The 25,082-nt window shown below is 41.5% G+C and overlaps 1 pseudogene; it reads left to right on the top strand.

Moving 5' to 3' along the window:
- The first annotated feature begins 4,931 nt into the window (after positions 1-4,931).
- Positions 4,932-23,380, top strand: LOC129498462 (40S ribosomal protein SA-like; annotated as a pseudogene).
- The last annotated feature ends 1,702 nt before the right edge of the window (positions 23,381-25,082 follow it).

Raw genomic sequence — 25,082 nt, 5'->3', positions numbered from 1 at the left:
TTTCTCATTTCCCTCTGTGGATTTGAAAAGCTCTTGCTCACCATCTTTCACATAACTTTTTTTTTTTAATGTATCTGATGACTGTTACCAAGTGCTCTCCTCCCCAAGGCTCCCTCAGCTTCCCCCAGCTTTTCTTCTTCAACTTATTTCTTCAGATGATTTCTGGAGCCTTCCCACATAACGATCAATTTTACAACCCATTTATCATTTTCAGTGATCACCAAGAGTCTCTGGGTTTAGGAATTTATTTTGAGAAGCCAGAATAGTCAAAGCTGGTCTATGCCTGTCTGTATGAGTCTCATCGGCATCAAGAAATACTCTCCTCTCAGGAGCCCAGAGCCTGGGGACCTGCAAACAGAGGCACCTGAGCTGTGGTGTTAGAGATGTCAAGACATGCTTCCACAGGGTGAGCTTTACTTTCTACACATCTGTAAAATAACTGTTAGTTTCTTGAGAAATGCTCATCATTCAAGACCCAGTCCACATTTACATTTGTCAGGTTTTCATCGGCCTTTTCAGAGTGGCCTTTCAAGGGTAAGACTAATGGGAACTTTGGAGCACTAGGGCCTCATTTTTCCTTGAGCTGAAGGCAGGCAAAAACAGAATGTTGAGGTGATGAATCATTGCCTTCTGTCTTGTCCGGAGATCTGCCTCATGAAATCCTCGTTCCTGAACAGCAAGAGGAAATTCCACTTACCCTAGCTCTGCTCACGGAGCCACAGTTCACAGTGGTGGGATTTTTTTGTTTCCCTCTTTTTTTCCAACCAACTCCATGCTGGCATCTCCTTTTTATTTTGGTTTCCAAAGTGAGTGCCCAGGCCCACTCTTATGGAGGGCAGGGCCTGACTTCCTGCAGCACCATCCCCACCTGGGGTGAGCTCACAGGTCTTCCCTTCCGTCACTTCCCTTGTGGTTACTGGTAAGCCATGTGGGGTTTTTAAACCATTAACTTGAGTGATGAGACTCTATCCAGGTGGCTTATTTGTGATAGAAATGCTGTTTCTGGTGAAATGCTTCAGTGTTTTGGTGTTGCTGTTCCTACCTGCTCTGAGGCCAAGAGAAAATGAAAGTTCTTGTCTACCCTTTTATGTGAAACGCCCACAGTCTCCTCCTACTTCTTCCTCAAATGACTGGCTTTGGTTCCCTCTGGTGTTCGCTATGGCAAGTGACCAGAGAGTCCCTGACTGGAACTATTTCGAGTGAAGAGCTTCAACCTGTTGATTATAAATTGGAAGGGCTTTAGTTTTTCCGAGAGCTGTGACTGAGATCTCTTCAGTCCCCCCTCAGGATTTTGCCCAGTCAGGTCCTGTGACTTATTAACCATGGCCTATGTCGATCAAAATGTCCAGCTTTCACTCAAATTGAGCTCTGTGCCTCACTGCATGCCAGCTAAGGTGTTCAGGGAAGCTTCTCAGAGAAGGTGACATATGAGCTGAGGTGCAGGTCACTTACTGACTTGAATATGGCTTGTGGTACCATGAGGGGTCAGCCAGACACACTCTTGCTTCCATAAAACACAGTAATGGCCTCTATTTTCTTCATAAATCCAACTTGGGCCTTTGTAATCTCTCCAGTCTTTCCCCACATTCCATTGCCAACCCACCACTCCCGTCCTTCACAACGTTCATTCCTTGGAAGTCAAGGGTTTCTTCTCACCAAGGCTTCTGCACATGCTCCTCTACCTAGAACACTTTCTCACTTAGTTCTCCTTCCTTTGACTTCTGCTTAAACTCCACTAATTCTTCAGACCTGAGGTTACATATCTCTTCCTCCAGAGAGCCTTCCCTGACCACACACTCTAGGCTAGCTTCCCCAGCCCTCTACTTCATAGTCCTGGTTCATGATTGCCTGTGTCCCCACTGGACCATTAGTTCCTCATGGGCAGGGACCACATTGGCCTTATTCATCATTTGATCTCTGGCATTGAACATAATGCCTGGCCTATAGTAGATGCTCAATAAATGTGGAGCAGATGATGGCTTGAAAGCAACTGTGAGGCCCCAAAACCAGCACCAGGGTCAGAGTTTTGATCTCTTGTATTTCAAGGGTATGAAAGGGGCTCATGCTGACACAGATGGGAGCTGGAAACCCCAGCACAGGGAACACTGGAGTCTGTTCTCCTGTAGTAGGAAGTAGCTGCAAAAATGTACTGACAGGAAGATGAGAGTGTGTCTGCAGCAGACTCAGGGTTGGCAGGATCCAGATCCTGTGGGCCTGTCTTGCCCAGGGCCAGCTGGAGTGTTTTGCCTGGGAGCCTTGGGGACTTTGACATCACATTGCATGATTCACCCCCTCCCCCCTCCGGATCCAATCAGCAGATCTGTCTCTATCCATCTGTTGAAGTTTCTCCACCCAAATGTTGGCTCATACTGGAGACTGAGGATTTGTTCCCTCAAAGTCAGGTAAAGGACAAAGGAGGCTGCAGGATCTGAGAGAGAAGAGTGGAGAGGGCTCAGCTGGAAGGATGGGGAGCTGTTTGCTTGGTCCTTGTTGTGTCTTTGGGGCTTTCCTTTGTGACTTGGGAGATGCCGGGAAACCACTCTCTCTGAACAGCACCAGAAAACAAAGTCCTTTCTTATTCATTCTCTGGGTCGTCACTGACAGCATCTCCACCCTCTGGCTCAAAACTGGGTCTTGTCTGGCCGGTTGGAAGGTGGGCACGGGGCATCCTGATGGCTGTGTGGGGTAGGGCTGGCAACCTGGCGGAGGTCCACACGCTACTCCTCACTCACTCAGGAAGACAGTTGAGGGTGTGGATGTGGAAGCCCGACTGTCTGGGTTTGAATCCCAGCTCTGCCATTTATTCCTGGCCATGTGATCTTAGGTGAGTTTCTTAAAAGTTCTTAGGCTCCATGTTTTTTCTTTGTACCTACCTCACATTTAAAAAAAATCCTTTGATGGGGCATCTGGGTGGCTCAGTCAGTTAAGCTCTGCCTTTGGCTTGGGTCATGATCCCGGGGTCCTGGGATTGAGTCCTGAGTCAGACTCCCTGCTCAGTGAAGAGCCTACTTCTCCCTCTGCTACTCCCCTTGCTTGTGCTCTCTCGCTCTCTCTGTCAAATAAATAAATAAAGTCTTTTAAAAAAATTCTTAGAAAACTGCCCAGCACCTAGTAAATTCTGAAGCAGCATTGTCATCTGTAAAGTGAGAATATTAGACCTTGTGAACTCTGAGAACCCTTTCTGTATAAAATTCCTGACCTGCCTGTGTTCAAATCCTGACTCTACCACTACCCAGCTGGGTATTCTCCAGGTCAGGGGCTGACTGGACCCAGGTCAACTCTGTACCCACAAGGGACCTGGGGCAGCGTCCAACATATCGTAGGTATGTGAGAAATTTGGTATGTGTACATGAGCTGCCTGTTGAGGCTCCTGTGAAGAGGTTGAGAGGCTTGTTCTGAAGCAATACGTGCTGGTTTCTCTTTGCTGCTAACAGCTGGACCCAGCCAAGGGCCAAGGCCTTCCAAAAGAAAGAGAGGCCTCCTCTCTCTTCGCAGATGGATTTGTGGTCTTTAGGAGGACAGAAAGCAAGAAGAGAAGAGCAACAGGAATTTGGGTGAATCACAGTAGAGGAATATGTGGGGGAACTCATCATGGCTATGGCCTGGCCCCCTGAGAGAGGGAGGGGCCCCCAGCTGACCTAGGCCCCAGCTGTCCAGCAGAATGGGAAAACTAGTGGGCTCAGAACCCAGAGACCAGAGTGTGAATCCAGCCCCGCTTTGCTCTATTACATGCCTTGGAACAGAGCACATACTATGTCAGACAATTTTAATAAAAGAGGCCATAAATTTTAAAGCATCTCTCACAATATTGAGAGAATGGATAGCTAGGAGCATCACTAAATCCATGATTCTCTCTTCCTTCCTTAGGATGCCCAGTTATGTGATGTTTTCCACAGACATTTTTAGTTTCCAAAGTGCTTTTAACAATACCTTCCCACACACAGAACACCCCTGCAGGGCAGGAGCCTTTCTTGTGCTCATTTAGGAGACTTGATTCAGAGTGGATGCCAAGATCGCCGAACTAGTTGGGCCCAGATTTGCAGACTTCAAATCTTGCCATCTTTCTTTCCCCTCTGCCTCCCAGCACACTGCACAGATCTTCAGATGAACGTGATATCTAGCTGGGTAGTTGAATAAAGAAGAAGTCTGGAGGACATACATGCAAGGTGTGTGTGATTATGGCTCAAACTCTTAGGCTAGTGCCGCCATGACTGGGAAGTGGAGACAGAGCAAGAGGACCCATGTGCCGGTTGGCCCTGTGGTCAGCATTGGAGGGCGTCCAGCTCATGCACGGGCGAGGGGCCCAGGAAAGCACACATTACCTGCTTACTGAGGGTAGATAAGCTCACCATAGAGAAATTTTTCTGAAGAACAGAAAGCACTGCAGGAAAATAAATGCAATTGCTTCTCATTTGAGGCATTCTGATCTATGTCTCTGGAAAATATTCTCTCAGTTTGGAAGGGAGATTGGAAAACTTGGTTTGGGAGTTTGAAGCCTAATGAGAACAGTAAAGAAAGTCATTTATGCTTCTTCACAAGATCTTCCCCAGGCAATATTCGGGCACACATTCATTCATTCTAGATTTCCTGAGCCCCTACTATGTGCCACCACTGTTGCAGGCACTTTGAGGGCGTATAGATTCAACCCAGGGGTAGTGCCTGACCTTGAGGGACTCCCAGCTGCTGAGTGGTACAGTCAGGATTTGAACCCAGATCATCTGGCTCCAGATTCTGTGCTCTGCATTAATACTATGCCGCCTTATTAGAAAACACACGTAACTCAGCCTGGAGCAATCAAGGAAGGCTTCTATGAAGAGGTACCACTTTTGAGTTGAGTTCAGCAAGCGGACGAAGAGGGAAGGATGTTTTGGGAAAGAGAACAAGGCTAAAAGGAATGGGGAGAGAAAGGCATGTTTAAGGAACTGCAAATGATGTGGAATGACAATGACGACGATGATGATGATGATGATGATGAAAGGGGGAGGAATACAGGTAGGAAGTGGAAGGAGACACAGAGCTGGAGAAATAAAGTTGGGTCCACACCATAAAGTGCTTTAAATGCCGTGCTATTCTGTGTTTCATCTCGATGCCTAGAGAAGGATCGAGGTGTTTGAGGCAGGGCAATGACTTGATCAGCACTGTGACATGGGACATTGTATTTAAGGGGTTCTTCTAAAACAGTGTTTCCCAAGCCCAATCATTTACTTACTAAAATACCGTGTTTTCTTTTTTGGACCCATTCCTGCCCCAGCTTTCCCCATCGTGGTAAACTGGACCCACAAATGTCTGTGTTTCAGAGCAAATATCTGGAGGCCATTGTCACTGCCTCCCATCCCCACTCCCCCTATATCCAAGCCATCACCATGCTCTCTGTTCTGCTTCCATGATGTATCCCTGTCCGTTCACGGCTCTCCATAGCCACCATCCCTGGCCTGAATGATTGTGTCCATCTCATGATCAGGTTTCTCCTGCGTTCCCGAAATCTAATTTTCATGCCACAGCCAGAGGAATCTTTGCAAAAATCAGATAATGTCAACCCCTATTTATATCCCTTTAAAAACAGCTCTCCATTACTCTTGGAGAAAAATCCAAATTCCTCACGATGGCCATCGGATTGGCGGCCACCTCTCCAGTAATCTTGGAATCTGCTTACTGGCTTTCTTTTGTTAGCAGCCCAAAAGTTACTGGCCAGCTGGTCCTTTGAGAGTTTCTGGGACTTGCCATGCTTTTTCGGACTCAGTCCTTTGGACTTGCTTGTTTCCTATTCTTTGAGTACCCTTCCCTGTACAGTTTCTGTGACTTGCTCCTCCTCTACCTTCCAGCTTACGAATCATTTTTAGGGAGGCTGTCTGTGCACCTCTTCACAGTGCCTTTCTTTCATAACATGTACATATGGAGTCAGACTGCCTGGGTTCAAATCCTGACTATGCCACTCACCCGTGGGGAGTCCCTCAAGGTTATGTATTACTTACCCCTGGGTTGAATCTATATCCCCTGAAGTGTATATATATATATATATAACCCTAAACCTGGGACAGGGGCTGCACCCAGAAGCACTCCATAAATATTAGTTGAGTGAGTGGTTGAATGAATAAATTGATTGCAATTTATTCTTCTAAGAGCAAGACTTTTTCTTAAGCTGCCTCTCTCATTTCAATAAGGGAAGGGATGCTGAGTGGAAAAACAAAACAAAACAGAACAAAAAGAAATGATTCCCTTTGTCTGACTCTTGTCTTTCTTCTTTCCCAAATTTCACTTACTAGTTATGAAGATGAATTTCTGACATTGTTTATTCCCCCAAGGTGCTGGTTCAGAGTGCTGACTGGTTGAGGCCTATGACAACAGCTTTTCATCCAGCGGAAGAGGTGTTGCTTGCTCCTGGGGCCAGAAAACAACACTGTGTCACAGAGGGGAACAGACACGCGTTCAGCCCACTACTCGGTGCACACAGCAGAGGACGAGGGACTGGGGAGAGCGTCCCAGGAGCAGCCTCTTGGTTGTATAAAGGAGGAAACAGGTTCTAAGAGGTCAAGGGAACAGAATCTGGTCCTCTTTTTCCTGACTTTTTCCCTCCAATCTTGCTCCTAGTGAGAGCCTAGATCTGAGTGACATTACTGCCCGGTGGCCTCTCTTCATGGAGGGCTGCTCTGATGGGGACGTGAAGGACTGTGTTGTCAACAGCCTGCTTGTCCTTCTTGATCAGTTAGGAATGTTACTTGACATCTCTGAGTGCCCTCTGCAATTCTATTTTGGGTTATGTTTCCATGATTTAGGGAAAGTTTTATTTTTGTTCTCAACCCAAATCATGCCTAGGAGTTGATGAGGTTCTTAACTTTATGACTTATTATGTAGTAGCAGGACTTTTCATCATTTTTAAAAAAGATTTTATTTGTTTTTCATGAGAGAAACAGAGAGAGGCAGAGATCTAGGCAGAGGGAGAAGCAAGCTCCCTGGTAGGGAGCCCGATGCGGGACTTGATCCCAGGATCCTGGGATCATGTCTTGAGCCGAAGGTAGACACTCAGCCCCTGAAACCCAGGTGCCCCAGACTTTTCATCATTCATGTTTAATTTACTTCTTGCAAAGTCTTCGTAGGGACCAACATGATGATTTGAGGGTTGCGTGTCTCTTGAGTGTCTCATAGCCCTGCTGGTGCACTTTGTTGAACCCCTGACACTAATTTGAATTAGTTGCTAACGGAAAAGTTGGGTGATTTTACATAATAATCTGAGAGTATGACTTCTCATAGAAGATACAAATGTACAGGAATTCTGGGCCTATAATTCTTTACAGTAACAGTTGACTGGAACTGAGTAGAGGTTACCCTGTTTAGACCTGGGAACGAACACTCCCGGTTTAATGCAAGTGTCTCCACCCTCAGGTTCCTTACGTGCTGCTGCCTCATGCTCTCCTGGCCGTGGTCATCAGGTGCTTTCAGCAGAACAATTGTGACATCTAAAGCAAAGTTAGCCCAGAGGGATTTGGAAGAAGGATTCAGGAGAAACTCAAGGTAGGGTGTAACTATTTTATTTAGGAAGGGGGCAGGTAAAATTCTGAGAATCTTCCACACTGATTTAATGTTATCTGTAAAGGTCCTACTATACCCCGGGCACAAAGACCTAAAATTATCAAAGGTTACTCCCATTCACTTTCTACCATTATGATCTGCTTCTGGTCTCCCCACTCTTCTCAAGCTGCTCCCTCAAGGGTCATTAACAATCTCCACTATGGACTAATTGTGTCCCCGCCAAAATTAATATCTTGAAGGCTTAACCCCCAATGTGATGGTATTTGGAGATGGAGCCTTTGGGAGTAAAATTGGTTTAGATGAGGTCATGAGAATGAAGCCTCTCTCTCTGTCTCTCTCTATCCTTTTCCCTCTCCCACTCTCTCCTCCATGGGAGCACACAGAGACAAGGCAATCCTCTGCAAGCCACAAGAAAGTCCTCAGCAGAACCCAACCATGTTGGCACCCTGGTCTCAGACTTCTAGTTTCCAGAACTGTGAGAAAATAAATGTCTGTTGTTTAAGTCACCCAATCCATGGTATTTTGTTATGGCAGCCCCAGCTGACTAATCCAGTGTCCTAATTGCCATTCCTGTGGTTCCCATCCTACTTGGATTCTTTGTAGCCTATGAGAGGATAAACATTCTTTCCTGATCAACTCTTTTCCCTTGGCATCAGGCGAACATGTTCCTCCTACATCTGGAGCTGCTTCTGAGTTTCCTTTGCGGACTACCTCTTGAGAGTATCTACCTCTTGAGAGTTGGTGAAAACCCAATATAAATGAGGGGATGAGGGTGGAAGAAGGAAGGGTGAGGTCCATCCTTGATCTTATCCCTTCTTGCTCTGATGCTTTTACCTGGGAATTTCATCTATTTCCAATGGTCTCAAATTCTTGAGCTCCAGCCAAAAATCTCCACTTATAAGCACATAAACCAGCAGGACTCAAATAAACTTGCACTCTGCCCACACATTGATTCCTCCTCCCATGTATTTGCCTGATTTTGTTTTGCCGTGGCTTCATCTCACCATTTAATCTACCTTCCACCGTACCAACTGGGAGTCATACTACATTTATTCATTAGGCGTTCATTAGGCATTCTTCTCCTTCTCCTTCTCCTTCTCCTTCTCCTTCTCCTTCTCCTTCTCCTTCTCCTTCTCTCCTCCTCCTCCTCCTCCTCCTCCTCCTCCTTCTTCTTCTTCTTCTTCTTCTTCTTCTTCTTCTTCTTCTTCTTCTTCTTCTTTCTTTCTTCTTTCTCCTCCTCCTCCTCCTCCTCCTCCTCCTCCTCCTTCTTCTTCTTCTTCTTCTTCTTCTTCTTCTTCTTCTTCTTCTTCTTCTTCTTCTTCTTTCTTTTTTCTTTCTTTCTTCTTTCCCCTCCTCCTCCTCCTCTTCTTCCTCCTTCTTTTTCCTCTTCTTCTCCTTCTGATCTGGCCTCTTCCTACTGCCCCAGCCTTTTCCTTAAGAAGTATGCAATACACACAGAACAGTGCCCACAGTGTAAAGAGAGTGAACTCTACCATTCCCCAAACATGTCCAATTCTTTCCTGATACTTCACTATCTTTATGCTCATTATTCCTTCTACCTTCCACTGTTCTTGCTTCACTGCTTCTTGGCCTGAAGTTTGAAGAGATAGTTCAGAAGCTTTCTCCTTTGTGAAACTTAATTTTTCAAGGTAGGGTCTCTTCTCTCTGCTAAAGTTCCATGGAACTGTTCATTCTACTCTTGAAATACCTGTTGCACTCTAGTGTTATTACCTGTCTGTTCGCTGTGAGGTCAGACTCTATTTCTGTTGATTTTTAAATTTCTAGTACCTGGTGGATTAACCAGTTCATAGGAGGCACTGGACACATCATTCATAAGTAACAATGTATTCTCTACCCTCAAAGGGCTTTTTAGTCTGATAGGGAAGCAAGGCCTGACGCCTCACCAGAAACTGTGATTAGTGCTAAATGGTATTAGATTTGTTCCTAAGTATCTTAAAGTGTTTACTGCTATTATGAGTGGGAACTTTTGTTCATTATGTCTTTTAATTAGTTTCTTCTGGTGGGTACTATAGGGCTGTGCATTAGTTTCCCAGGGCTGCCATTTCTAAAAACTTGATGGCTTAAAACAACAGAAATTTAAGGATGCTTGGGTGGCACAGTTGTTTAAGCATCCAACTCTTGGTTTTGGCTCAAGTCCAATCTTGGGGTTCTGAGATTAAGCCCAGAGTCTGCTTGGGTTTTTCTCTCCCTCTACGCCTCCCCACAAGCTTTCTCTCTCAAAACAAATAAATAAAATCTTAAAAACAAACAAACAAACAAACAAACCCATAAACTTATTCTCTTACAATTTCAAGGTCACAGCCCAAATCAAGCTGTTGGCATGGCTATACTGCCTCCAGAGGTTCTAGGGGAGAATTTGTTCCTCATCTCTTCCAGCTTCTGGATGAGGCTGTGGTGTTCCTTGGTTTGTGACCACATCAATCCAGTCTTCAAGGTCAACCTTCAAATCCCTTTCTGCTCTATGTTGTCTTCTCTTCTCCCTCTCTCTTTCTCTCTCCCTCTCCATGTGTGTATGTGTGGAATTGCCTTCTTATGAAACATGTGATTGCATTTAAGGTCCACCCAGATGATTCAGGATGATCTCCTCATCTCAAGATCCTTAACTTAATCATATCTGCAAAGATCCTTTTTCCAAACAGGGCAACACTTATTAGGTTTCAAGGATTAGAACCTGATATCACTGGAGACAACTATTCAGCCTAGTATAGGCTGCTGTTGATTTTGGTGTATTGAGCTTGGATTCAGCAACATTTAAAAAGTTTGTCTGAGAGTTTACTCTTCTATCATAAACAAATGATTTTGTGTTTACTTACTGGTTAAAAGAACTTCTTTCTGGGATCCCTGGGTGGCGCAGCGGTTTGGCACCTGCCTTTGGCGATCCTGGAGACCCGGGATCAAATCCCACGTCGGGCTCCCGGTGCATGGAGCCTGCTTCTCCCTCTGCCTGTGTCTCTGCCTCTCTCTCTCTGTGACTATCATAAATAATAATAATAAAAAAAGAACTTCTTTCTTTCATTCTCTCTTCCATTTCCTGTGTATCTTCTTTGCATTCTTCTCTTTCTTCTTATTTTTAATTTTTGTTCTTTATTTTCTTATTTTTAAATAACTTAAATAATTTTTTGGTGTTTTGTAACAGCTTTATGAAGGCATAATTCATATGCCATGTAATTTACTCATTTAAATTGTAAAATGCAATGGCTTTACCATACTTACAGAGCTATGTAACGGTCATCACAATCGTTGTTAAAACATTTCATCAGCCCATAAAAAAAACTACACACACCTATGCTCTCCCTCCCTCTGAGCCCTAAGCAAGGACTACTCTTTCTGCCTCTATAAATCTGCCTATTCCAAAATTTCATACAAATGGAATCATACCGTATGTGACCTTTCCTGACTGGTTTCTTCCACTTAGTGTAATTTCAATGTTCATCCATTTTGGAGCATGTATCAATATTTCATTTCTTTTTTTATTGTAGTAAAATATATATAATGTAAAATTTATCATTTTAACCATTTGTGTGTTTACGTGTCAGTGGCATTAAATACATTCACAATGTTGTGTTACCATCACCATCATCTGTATCCCAAACCTTTTCAACATCCCCAATAAAAACTTTATATCTGCTAAGCAGTACTCATTCCCTTCTCCTTCCAGCCCTTAATAGCCAGTTTTTTACTTTCTGTCCATGGATTTACCTATTCTAGGTATCCCATGTAAATGGAATCATACAATACTTGTCCTTTATGTCTGCTTTGTTTCACTAAGCCAAATGTTTTTAAGATCCATCCAAGTTATAGCATATATCAAAATTTCAATCCTTTTCCTATTTCTCTTGGGTATAAATCTAGAATAGAATTGCTGGGTCATATGGTAAGTGTTTAAAGAACTGCCAGACTGTTTTCCAAAATAGCCGTACCATTTTACATTCTCACCATTAGTGTATGAGGGTTCCAATTTCTCTACATTCTCACCAACAACTGTTATTATCTGACTTTTGACTTATCGTCATCCTGGTGGGTTAGAAGTAGTATTTCAGTATAGTTTTGATTTGCATGTCCTTAATGACTAATGATGTGCATCTTTTCATGTACTTCTTGGCCACCTGTAGATCTTCTTTAGAGAAATGCTTAGTTAGATCCTTTACCCATTTTTGAACCAGGTTGTCCTTTTTATTATTGAGTTGTAAGAGTTCTTTATATTTTTTTAGATAGAAGTCTCTTATCAGGCATATGATTTGCAAAATGTTTTCCATTCTGTGGGTTGTATTGTCACTTTCTTGATGGTGTTCTTTGAAGCAGAGAAATTTTAAACTTTGATGCTGTCCACTTTGTGTATTTTTCCTTTTGTTGCTTGTGATTTGGTGTCACATCTAAGAAATCATCACCTAATCTGAGGTCATTTATGCCTCTGTTTTCTTTTAAGAGTTTTATAATTTTAGCTCTTCATGGAGGTTTTTGATCTATTTTGAGTTCATATTGTGTAAAGTAGGGGTCCAACTTCACTCTTTTTATGTGGGTATTAAGTTGCTAGCTTTCTTTATTTCTTTTAAAAGCTTTCTGGTTTTTTGTGGTGGTTGTATTGGACAAAATAATCTGTTGAATGTCGTTAAAACCTGCCTGTGAAACCATAGTGTGCCATTTGTGAGAGGAGAAAGGGGCACTTCTCTCCCCTGCAACTTATTCAAGTTTTAAAATAGCTGTTTGTTTATTCAAGTCTTCTATTTCTCTTTGAATATATTTTTATAATTTATGTTTTCCAAACTTACATTTTTCTTTTACACTTTTTAAAACTTTTGACTGCATCTGTAGTTATATCTTCCTATCATTTCTAATATTCATTTGTGCCTAATTTGTGTCTTCTCTCTCTCTCTCTCTCTCTTTTTGGATCAGTCTAACCAGCAGCTTATTTATTGTCTTTTCAAAAACTAGTTTTATTGATCATAATTAGTTCCTGCTTTTGTATTTATTCCCTTTTTCCTACTTTCTTTGAGTTTACTTTGAGTCAAACGCTTCCTGAGTTAACTATTTTTCTTAAAAAGTTTTAATATATGAGCTATCCCAAATACCCAGAAAAGCAAAATATGTAATAGTCATGTAATTACCACACAGATTTTAAAAATAAAATTATTTTCCTTTTTTTAAAGATTTTATTTATTTATTCATGAGAGACACAGAGAGAGAGAGAGAGAGAGGCAGAGACACAGGCAGAGAGAGGAGCAGGCCCATGCAGGGAGCCTGATGTGGGACTTGATCCCAGGTCTCCAGGATCACGCCCTGGGCCAAAGGCAGGTGCTCAACCACTGAGCCACCCAGGCATCCCAATAAAATTATTTTCAATCTTACTTAGTTACTAAAGATTTCTTATTTACCAATAAATGCATTTAAGGTTACTAACATAATATACATTCATTACATCTTACAATTCTTGATTTGTAGAGCTTTGGTTATCTTTTAGTATCCACCATTTTTGAATTTATGTTGTAATTTCCTCTTCAATGTTAGATTGATATCTTTAAAATTTCAAATGTATTTTCCCTTTTCTTTCCATATTGATTTCTAATTTCATTGCTCTGTGGAAAAAGAATATTAAATCTATTCTTTTAGATTAGCTGATACTTCTTTATTGATTTGCAAAGATGCTCATGACATGTTGTTAAGAGAAAACATCATTATGCTCAGATTTATTCCACTGAGGAGAAAAAGTATGTGCATACTTGCAGGGAGAAAAGATAAAGGGCATACAAGCCCTTTATTCATATTCATCTGACAAATAGTTACTACCAAAGTGAAAGACAATTATGGGAGGATTTTCTTTAAGTTTTGATTTTAATTCCAGTTAACATACAGTGTTATATTAGTTTCAGATGTACAATATAATAATTCCACACTTTATGGAAGGTTTTCTAAAATCCATTTTCCTTCTTGAATTTTTAATGATTTCTTTAATAACCATGTTCTCTCTTTAAAAATTGAAAATCAGCTTACTGATTTTTAAAAAATATTTCTTTGTAAAAATACTCAATGTCCATTCAAAAAACTTTTTTAAAAAAGATTTTTAAAAATTTATTCATGAGAGACACAGAGAGAGGAAGCAGGCTCCATGCAGGGAGCCTGACGTGGGACTTGATCCCGGGTCTCCAGGATCATGCCTTGGGCCAAAGGCAGGCGCTAAACCGCTGAGCCACCCAGGCTGCCCCAAAAAACTTTTTAAAATATAGAGATGTATACTATAGAAATTTCTTGCTTGACTTCATACAGAGTATATATTTATTAATTTAAATATGGTATTATATGGGGACACCTGGGTGGCTCCGTCAGTTAAGTGTCTGCCTCCTGCTCAGGTCATGATCCCTGGGTCCTGGGATTGAGCTCCATGTCAGGCTTAGTGGGGAGCCTGCTTCTCCATCTCCTCCCTGCTTGTGCTCTCTCTCTCTCTCTCACTCTCAAATTAATAAATAAAAGCTTTTTAAAAAATGGTATTATACGTAGACATATGTATTATATACATAGATGTAGATATTTCTGTAACTTGCTTTTATCTCCTAAATTACATTATTAATGTAATTTTACATTACATTTTAATTTTAATGACTTTTGCTTTGCTGTAGCAGACTGACCATATGACTTAGACACTTCTCTCTGGAAAACTCATTGAAACAACAGCACAGATATACCCCCAAAGAGACCAAATCATGATAATAAATTCTGGAAAGGATAACAAAAAATAAAATATAAGAACATAAAACATTTCCTGCCAAGTCTCAGGAAATGGTGGTAACATTATTGAGAAGGTAGGGGTGAGATGGGTTGGGGCATAAGGAGCCCTTTCTTCTTGGCCCCAGTCAAGAGTTAATTCAGAGAAACAGACTAGGGAAGCCCTAAACTTGGGGATACCAGGCATGGAAATTGGGACATATTGGTGAGAGAAACAAGCAAATATGGTATAGAACGGTACACGTGAGGTAACCTCTTATATATTACCAAAACAAAACATAGGTACATAAGTAAGAATGTAAAAGCATGGAACAACCATGGAACACAACAATATCTGTGGTCACATTGTAGCTTCCCACAGTATGGTGCTGGGCTCTTCTTTAAATTTTCTCCCTGGGGGTGACTGGGTGCCCTCCACTGAGGGGGGCACTTGATGGGATGAGCACTGCGTGTTATGCTGTATATTGGCAAATTGAACTCCAATAAAAAAATAAATAAATAAAAAATAAAAGAAATTTTCTCCCTGAGTGACCCTATTCATTTCTGTGGCTTTAAATGCTACCTGTTACTTTAAATTTCTGTCTCCTTTGGGTGGGCTTCCAACGCTGGCTCAGACTAAGCCAACTGGGCTTGCTTTAGGGACGCGCATGAGACTAGAGCCTATGGGATTTGATGGAACTCAGAGGCACTTTTCCCAGCTGGTTTTGAACCTGAGAGGGAGAAAGCTCTTGCAGGATTCTTGCTGCAAGATTCTTGCTGCAGGATTCTTGCTTGCAGGATTCTTGTAAGCTGTGCCAGTTCACGTTGCCTCCAAACTGTTACTAATCCCAAGTGACATCAATTATTTATTTTTGTCTTTGCCAACGTGTTAGGAGTAAATATATCATTTTGTTTATTGTTAGTGAAGTTGAGGACCTTTTCATATTGTGTAGTCATTTGTATTTCTTTTATAATTTGTCCATTTATTCTCTTTTGTCACTTATAAATTGCATTGTTAGCCTGTTCCTTATTGATAAGATGTTTTAACATACTGCAAATATTGTGCCTTTGTTATATGTATTACGAAGATATTTAGCACATTCTTTTAAATAACTATTTTCTAATTATTTTAATTTGGTATTGATGTTGAATGTGTCCGGGGACAGTCATTAATCTACTGTGGCTATAAATTCATGTGGGAATTAAGGAGCTTAGCAGCCTCTTTCTTTCTTTCTTTTTTTTTTTTTTTTTTTAGCAGCCTCTTTCTAAGTGCTTATTCTCCTACAACATCTCCCAACACTGGATTACTGTGGATGAGTCAAATAAAAAAATTCTTTCTTCAGACTGTTAAAGGTGTGCAAGAACAGACGTCATTCTTATGAAAATTTACAATAAAGAGAGTAAAATATTTGAATAATGCCTTTATTTATTTATCACTGAAAATACAAATTGCTTCCAACATGTTGACTTGACATATAATTTACCTTACTGATTAAGTGTAATGTGAGTTTTTGTCTTAAAAATGAAGTCCAGGGATCCCTGGGTGGCGCAGCAGTTTGGCGCCTGCCTTTGGCCCAGGGCGCGATCCTGGAGACCCGGGATTGAATCCCACGTCGGGCTTCCGGTGCATGGAGCCTGCTTCTCCCTCTGCCTGTGTCTCTGCCTCTCTCTCTCTCCCTCTGTGACTATCATAAATAAAAAAATAAATAAAAAAATAAAAAAACCTTTAAAAAAAATGAAGTCCATTTAGTGTGGTAAGGTTTTGTGACCTCTCTGAGTTCCATGGACCAGCAATTAGGAAATGCTGATTTATCTGACCAGCAAAAAATATAATAAGAACAAATAGAAGAATAGCTAAACTTTGTAAGCATCCACAGTGTGTCAGGTACTTTTCTAAGTGTGCTACACACATGACACCGTTTAGTTCTTAACCCGATGAGGCAGGTATTATGATTATCCCTATTTTCCCAATGAAAGATCAGGGACAGCAAGGTTAATTAACTTGTCCAACCTCACCCAGCTGCCTGGGGAAGTGCAAGTCCTTGACCTCAGGCAGTCTTACTCACTAGCTGCACCTTAAGCCACTGCTTTCTTAGTGCTTTGTTTTGTTTTATTTTGGTTTGGTTTGGTTGTTATAAGCTTGATTTTATCACTTAAACCCATATGGCCAGATCTGAGTTTATGTTCGATAGCAAGAAAACGGAAACTCAATGTGATAAGGACTCTTAGGGTGTTTAATCCTGAGCTCCCCAAATGGGATTAGCATATATTTCTAAGAGATCAAAAATTATTTAAAACACTCTGTGGTGTTTCATGTGGCCCTAAACAATAACTGAAATCAAATTTTGGAATAATTATAATTTTGACCTATACTAAGAATATGGCATGTATATATTTTCATTGGTTTGTCTTTAGCAAGCTGGTGACTAGTTAGCTCAGATGATCAGAAAGGCAGATATGGGGCATGGGGCACCTGGATGGCTCAGTGGTTGAGGGTCTGCCTTCAGCTCAGGTCGTGATCCTTAGGTCCTGAGATCGAGTCCAGCATCAGGCTCCCCACGGAGCCCTCTGCCTCTCCCTCTGCCTGTGTCTCTGCCTCTCTGTGTGTCTCTTATGAATAAATAAATAAAATCCTAAAAAACCAGAAAGGCAGATACCTGCTGTTAATGGGGTTCTTAAGTGTCACCTTAGGGAATGTTGGCCATTGCCTGGAGCCAGGCGGAGCTAGCAGGCTGGTTGGGACAGTGCAAGCTGCCAAGGACCTGCTATGGGAGCTGAAGGGAGGAGGTAGGAGAATTGAGGGACCTCCTACTTTTAGATGCCCACCTTGAGGAAAGGGGTGTTTGGTCAGTAGGCATGTGGCCCAGGCACAGTGGGGCCTGACGGCTCAGGGATTGGGGGTGGAGGAGGGATGGTCCTGAGGAGCTCCCAAACACCTGTCTGAGAAACAGGGTGGCCAGCGGCTCATTCTGAGTGAACTTGCTACCATTTGGGGGGCACAATTCTGCATCTGAAAGCACCATTCTTAAGCTTCTGCTCCTACTCCCCTCCTGTATCCCAGAGCTGGTAAGGACATTTTACGGCCAGTGATCTCTCATGAAGGGTGGAGAACCTAGAAACATTGTTTAAAAGCATTAATAAGAACTAGTATCTATTGAGCTTATACCATAGGTCAGGAATGATTCAGAGACCTTCCACCTGTACCAATCCTCTGAGGCAAGTATTGTTTACAGATATGGCAGGTGAGGGAAAGGAGCTTAGGAAAATTGTCCCAGGGTCACACAGCATGTAAAAAGCATAGATAGAAGGGGGGGGGGCATTCCATCTGAGCGAGTTTGGAGCCAGGCTCCGCACATCAAGCTATCAGGCTGTACTGCCTTCTTGGTATATTAGTAAAGGATTCCTCTATCTGGATATAAGAGGACACCGAATTTTCTTTTTTTTTAAATTTTATTTATTTATGATAGGCACACAGTGAGAGAGAGAGAGAGGCAGAGACATAGGCAGAGGGAGAAGCAGGCTCCATGCACCGGGAGCCCGACGTGGGATTCGATCCTGGGTCTCCAGGATCGCGCCCTGGGCCAAAGGCAGGCGCTAAACCGCTGCGCCACCCAGGGATCCCCGACACCGAATTTTCTATACTGCTTACAACAAAATAGTCAGTCTCAAGTCAATAATTTCTTTCCGCCCTATAGCTGTCTCCCAGAGTTCTAACTGCACAGTCCTATATGAGGTTATCTTTTGTCCAAATGTCCATCTCTGGATTTTCCTGAGCTGGGACAGGGTTTAGTTCTCAGCTTTTAAGCCACAAGAGTCTTACATATAATACATATTTTTACTGTTGCTTCTTCTGTCTTCTTGGGCTCATTTTGTCCATCAAGTTTCTCTGAAGAACCAAGACAAACTGTATATGCTGAGTGCTGTCTGGCCACTCCTGATGATTGACAGGTCTGGTACAGTGACATTGGGTCCTGGCTCTCCCTTCAAAGCATTCATCACTTAGAGTAATGTCCACTGATGGTCCACTGATGGTTCAGAGCTGCTAGAACACTGAGAAGCCCAGTAGAAGGACGGTGTTCATGTTCAAATTCAAGTTCCAGACTCCAGTAGGGTGGAATGAGCAAGTTAACATGTCGTCTCCCTAGAAATTAATAATAAAACTAGACAACATTGTCAACAGCATCCACTTCAGGGCTCTGGAAATTGACCAAAGGCAAGCAACAAACTGAGAAGGAATCTTTTCATCCAGAACTGCTATATTTTGGTAAGAAGGGTGGGAGGGTGTGGCATTCTTGCCTGGCACTGCTCTACCTCACCCCTCCTCTGTCTGGGCTCAGTTTGTGCAAAGCTTCTAGCAGAGGACAGCAAAGTAGAAAGCAAGCACAGCAGCTTTGCTGCTGGAGGGAGCACAACTGAATTCCAGCAAAAGGTGGAAAACACTTTCCAGTCATGCCATCAGTTAAAGGATGTTGGTGGCAAGTGAATAGGGGCAGCAGCGCTTCATTCACCACCAGGCAGTTGTCTGGGTTGGAAAAAGCCACCTTATGGCCAAAAAGCCAGAAATTTCATAGGGAGATCCTGGAAGTGAGACAATCACGGAGGGACTTGAAAAATTCTCCACACACCCTAGCTGCCTTCTGAGAGTGTGCAGTGTGGGAGCAGAGAGGATCCAAGTTCTCTACTCATCCCTGGCTAACAAACACAGTGTGCTTGGAGAGGACATGTGGACGGGCATGTGGGAGTCTTACGGGGTTGCTAGAAATGTTCTAAAACTGGATTGTGGTGATGTTTGCACAGCCTTGTAAATTTACCAAGAATCACTGATTTTATACTCAAAATAGGTCAATTTTAGGATATGTAAATTATACATCAGTAAAGCTGTTAAGAAAAAAAATTCAGTTCTAGTAAATGACTCTAAAGAATGTTGCTTTGAAAATTTTCCTTTGGTATATTATGGCACTGCAAAACCAGCCTCTGCCAGAACAATCCGAACTATTTTTGGTAATAGACAATGGTCATCTACAATGATTTCTTTCGGTCCCTTATGCTCTGCATTAGAGCTTAGGAAGCCTTAAATTTCTAAGACCATCAATAAGCAAGACTCACTTGAGAACTATATGTTTAAAGATGAAGATGTGTGTTCTGAGACATCATGTGTCAACATTGATTGAACACAGAGTTTGCCACGGTGGCTGAGAGGCTTACTGTTTAAATTTGACAGCCTTCAGGGAGCTTACACTGTTAAAAATGTAAGTTAATTTGCAATAGTATGTTAAAGTTAAATATTATATTACTATTACTGGGGAGGGCTGGTAGTAAATGAGATGCTGCCAAACACCTCTGATAAATCATAAAATATCTTCTTCATTCATTTCTGCATTTAATCCTTGTGGGTATTGCCCAAAGACAGGGAAACTGAGGCAACTTGTTCAAGATCCCACACCTTATGCCAAAGTTGAGATATGAATCCATGTGGCTGATTCTCAAGCAAATGCTGGTGAAGATATGGAATAACTGGCACTCATACCTGGTTCACTGGGGTGTAAATTAGTAAAATTTCCATGGAGGATAACTTGGTAATATCTAGCAAATGGAAACTGCATGTATTCTTTGTCTTTAAATACTTCTAGGATGTTTGTGCTTTGGTATAGATGGCCATCAGTAATGAATTAATTAAATAAATCTCTGTCTAGAAACGGAATACTATGCGACCATCAAAGGAGGTTTATCTGAATATACTAACAAAGAATGATATGCAAGATATATAATCAAATTAAGAAAAAGCTGTTCTCCACACTTTTGGGGTTGTTTTAAAAGGGACAGGCTGCTTAAAGAGACAGGGAGCTGTGGATACTATCATAAAGCCAATTATACAACTTTAAACTGAGGTCTGTGGTGAATTTTTTTAAAAAGATTTTATTTATTTATTTATTTGAGAGAGACAGAAAGAGGGAGAGCACAAATGGGGGTAGGGGCAGAGGGAGAGGAAGAAGCAGACACTCCCACCCTGCTGAGCAGGCAGCCAGACATGGGGCTCGATCCCAGGACCCTGAGATCATGATCTGAGCCAAAGGCAGTCATTTAACTGACTGAGCCACCCAGGTGCCCCTGTTGTTAATTTTTCGCCAGTGTCTGTGGTTTCCATATTTGCAAGCAGCAAAATAGTGAGCTGTTGACTAGGTTATGCGATTGCTATAAGTGTTTTTATGATATTAGTTAAAAGGGATCCTTCTTAGCCTTTCTTACTATATTCTAGAAACTGTTCTCTTTTCTGATTTGGCTGATCTAAATCTTCAGAGTTAGAATGAAATTTAGAAACTGTGTAATTCAATATTTATCAGGTCACAGCCTTCAGTGAATTCTGAAATTAATTTTGTGGGTCAAAACTAACATTTCATTCACTAAAAATTTAAAAATTAAATAATATAGACAAAAACAAAGTATCAGAGTACCTTGTACATAGAAAGGCTATGTTTCATGTTGGGAAACTGTTTTACAATATGATTTGTTGTACTTATGTGTATGAACTTATGTGCATACCTATACATGTGTGGTCTCCATGTGCATATATATGGGCTTTTTGTGTGTGCATTTGTATATGTGCTTATGCATACATTTGTGTGTGTGTATGCATTGTGGTTTTAAACGTATTTCTTACTGTTGGTCCTAGACTAAAAAATTTTAAATCCATTGTATTAGTTCAAAATATCTTGTTTTATGGAGAAGGAGATGGGGGCTCAGATAGGCTAAGTGATTGCCTAAGATGAGTAACAGGGCTCGAATTCCTACTCTTGTGTCCAGGCTTACATGTTCCTTCTATGTTTCATTATATTTTATAGACGTTTCTGTTGCCAGGGCCATTGAAGGACTTTAAGGAGTGAAAAGGTATGAAATTGGACTTTAATTTTGAAAGACCATAAGGAACAATGTGGAGGGTGGACTGGAGAGGACTAAAGGGGGGCTGGGAGCCCGATAGGAGCTCTGGTGAGAACCAATGATCCACTAAGGCACTGTCCTTACACCTTCTAAAGAGAAAGGCGTGAAATTTATTTAGAGGGCAGCAGTGACAGGACCTGGTGATGGCTGAGTTTGAAGTGATGCAGGAGAAAGAGTTAAGAAGAAATTCTAAGTTTCAGACTTGGGTACCTGGGTAAATGGTAGGGTGATTTGCTGAGCAAGAGAAAATAGAAGAAGGAGCAGTTTCAGGGCAAAGACAATGAGAATAGATTTGAGTTGTCTTTGGACATTTCATGTAGAGACTTGCAGGAGGAGGGTGAGAAATCCAGCTTGGAATGCAGAAGAGAGCTCAGGGAAGTAACTTATTATCTAGGAGTAGAGAGTGAAGGATAGCTGTGAAAGGACTTCTTCTTTTGGGTTTCTTTTGTCCTTACCCTTGAGTGTGGTTTCCAGGATTTCTTATTGGAAAGCCATGAGCAGAAACTTCTCACCACACATCACCTCAACCAAATGCCACAGATATGCAAAATGAAACCACTGGGGGCAGACTCAGAAACCGAATCAACAAATTCTCCTCTCAGATTCTCTTATTTACTTGTTTGGTTTCCATTTGTGCCAGTGTAGTTAAACAACTCTTTCTTTTACTTGGAACCTCTTTATTTGGCCACCAGGGACTTCCCTCTGGTAGTAGCAGCAGTCACTTCAAGGACTTACCCCAGAGACCTCAAAACAGAAGCAATTGCATTTCCACTTGAACTATTATTTCTCTGCCTAAGGGAATCTTCTTGACCATTAATTCTGCTAACCCTTAATGGGAAATTTGGCTTCTGGGCTTCATTATAGATATTAAATTCACAGTGAAACTGTGAAGAATCCCATTCATTAAAGATTTCATTCATACTCTCCAAGCTGAAAACAAGAAGCCACATTTTGGGTTATATGGATAGCTACTCTAAACGACCCAACTGACCAACTATTTCTGTTATGATACATGTATCCTGTGAATTCCAAGGGAATTAATGAAGTAGAAACATTTTCTTATTTCACATTTCATGTAGATGCTAAGGCTTTGTTGGCGGTTACGTGGGTATGGGGCAGCGGGGGCTATCAAATTGAGATATGTCAAAGGACACTGGATGCAGAATTTGCCTGGACTGCAAGGATCTAGAGAGTTTCCACTGGCCACAAATACAAGATCTGTCACTGACTAGATTCATAACCTTGACAAGTCACTTTGCCTTTCCAGGCTTCATTTCTCTTCTTTAAGAAAAAGTGAAATGGCCTTTCTGTGCGGAGGGTCCATATGAGGGTCCATACCATTTTGGGTTCCCATGTAACCTAAAGGGAAACTTCCATAATGTCTAGAGCCCTGACCTCCTGCAAAGGGAGGAGAATGTCCTCTAACTCCTTGTGGCAGGAACCCACTTAAGTGACACCAACCCTGACTTCAAAATGATACATTCCATCTACAAAAGAGAAACCGATGGCATATTACAAATCTAGAGAGATCCTATGAGAAGCTTCTTCCTGTAGCTTGTACCATTGTTGCTGTCAAACACCCGAGCGAGGTAGGTGTCATATCCTCCAGGAACAGTGGCCAGTGGGCTATGCTGAAGTTGGCTGCTGCCAGTGGAGCCTCTCCTACTGTGGGCCACTTCACTTCTGGAACCTTCACTAACCAGGTTCAGGCATCCTGCAGGGAGCTGTGTCTTCTGGTGATTACTGATCCCAGGGCTGACCACCCATTTCTCATGGAGGCACCTTTTGTTAACCTGCCAACCATCGCCCTGCGTAACTCACAGTCTCCTCTGCACTGTATGGGCATTGCCATCCCACATGACAGCAAGAGAGCTCACACAGTGGGTCGGAGAAATGGTTGCTGGCCTGGGGAGTTCTGCATGCTTGTGGCACCACCTCCTGTGAACACCCATGAGAGGCCACTCCCGGTCTCTCCTGAAAAAGCCTTGACCAAGGAGGAATTTCCAGGTGAATGGACTGCCCCAGGTCCCAAATTTACTGCTACTCAACCTCAGGTCTCAGATGGTGTGAAGGTGTGCAGGGGTCTCTGTGTCTGCCCAGTAGTTCCCTACTGAAAACTGGTGCACTAGCTCTCGCTCAGGACTGGTCTGCAGCTCCCACTGCTCAGGCCACTCAATGGCTAGTAATGACCCTCGAGTGATCCTAAGCTGCTCTTCCACAGAGAAATGGAAATAAGGTTGATGGAAAATGAACAGTTTCCTAAAAAAAAAAAAAAAAAAAAAAAAAAAAGCAAAGGAGAAATGGGATCAAGGAGTCACTAAGTTTCCTTCTGAATCTAAAAATGCTGTGATTTTATAAATGATCCTATAGTAGTTCACATTTAAAAGACAGTTTAGCAGACACTTTGGAAAGATAAATGCAAATTCTTTGGGTTGAAATTTCAGTCGTTTAATTAAACAAATACCTATAGAGAGCGAGTTATGTGCTTGCACTCTACTCGGTGCTGGGGAAATGTAGGACAAAGGTGACAGTGCTGGTCCCTTGCAGGCTACAGGGAGACATGACAGCTGTGTTCCAGGACCAGCAATGGCCTGAGCTTTCTATTTCTGACTCTATTATGTCCCTAGTCTGCTCGCTGTAAAATGGAGTCAAATTCTGATAATTTATTGTCTATCTCCTCTACTAGTACAGAGGACAGGAATTTTGTCTCTTTTATTGATTGTTGTATCTCCAATAACTGGAATAATGCTCACCACACTGTTGGCGATTGATGCACAAGGTATAATGATGGAGCACAGATTTGAAGGATATATTTAAAAGCAGTAGAAGAATGAGCTAATACAGTGGTATTCAAACTTCAGTATGCAAATCCCAAAAGACTTTACAGACTTTCCATGAAATGGATGGGGATAGATTGCTTTAGGGAAATCAATTTCCGGAAACTTCAACTTCCACACCAACCCTTTCTTAGAGTTGATTTGCCTGGGAACTGCTGAAAAAGTTGTCCTGCTGGCATTTTCCCCATCTTCCCTTCTATAGTCTTCCCTTCAGAATTTTTGATGGTAGATCAATCACAATGTGATATTTGGCATATATTTCAAAGGGAACTCAAAGAATTGATTGACATTGTTGTAATAAGACACTTTCCATTTCCACTTATTTATGAACAAGTTTTCTCAAGGTTTATATCTATAAAAACAAAAATGGAAAAAAAGCCCCATAAAAAATGGAAATAGAAATGATGGAGAACTCTTGTCTTACTCTGTTAATAATTAATAAACATTAAATACATGAACAAAATGGAAATTTAAACAAGTTCCTCTCAAGAAAAGTGCTTTTCCAATACAATTTTCTTTTTATTCTATAATTGTTCAAAGTTTATAATATATTGTTTATTATGTTGTTTTATTGATTAGTAATAGTCATTATAACAATAACCATATAGAAGAATTTTATTACTTATAGTCAAAGGAAACTTAAAAAAATTAAATTGATATTTATATACAATTTTTGTGCAAAGAAGTTTGATAGGATGATCAATAAAACATTTCAAAGAATGAAATAAAATTACATTAAGACTAAATTTTAGGGGAAAGTGGAATGGAAATATAAATTCAAGAATAAATAAATGACATGAATATGAGATTTCCAAAAGTTAAGGAAGAGCTTGCTCATTTATTCATTTTTTAAAAATGAAGTGATAGTCAAATTGCTTTCGTATTTAAATTCCATTGGAAACATTTAAAAGATACATTCCATTGGCTATACCAAGTATATTTTTAAATGTTTAGAAAGTTCTGGAAATTAGATTATTTGCAATTCTTTAAACATATGATGGGCAAATTCTGAAGTGAATATAGTAAAGTATCAGGAGTATTTTTCTAATGTTTGTTTATTTATTT

This window comes from Nyctereutes procyonoides, unplaced genomic scaffold (assembly GCF_905146905.1).
Source record: "Nyctereutes procyonoides isolate TBG_1078 unplaced genomic scaffold, NYPRO_anot_genome, whole genome shotgun sequence".
In the NCBI taxonomy this organism is placed as follows: domain Eukaryota; kingdom Metazoa; phylum Chordata; class Mammalia; order Carnivora; family Canidae; genus Nyctereutes; species Nyctereutes procyonoides.
The sequence above is the reverse complement of the archived record's forward strand: the minus strand, read 5'-3'. Positions and strand labels throughout refer to the sequence as shown.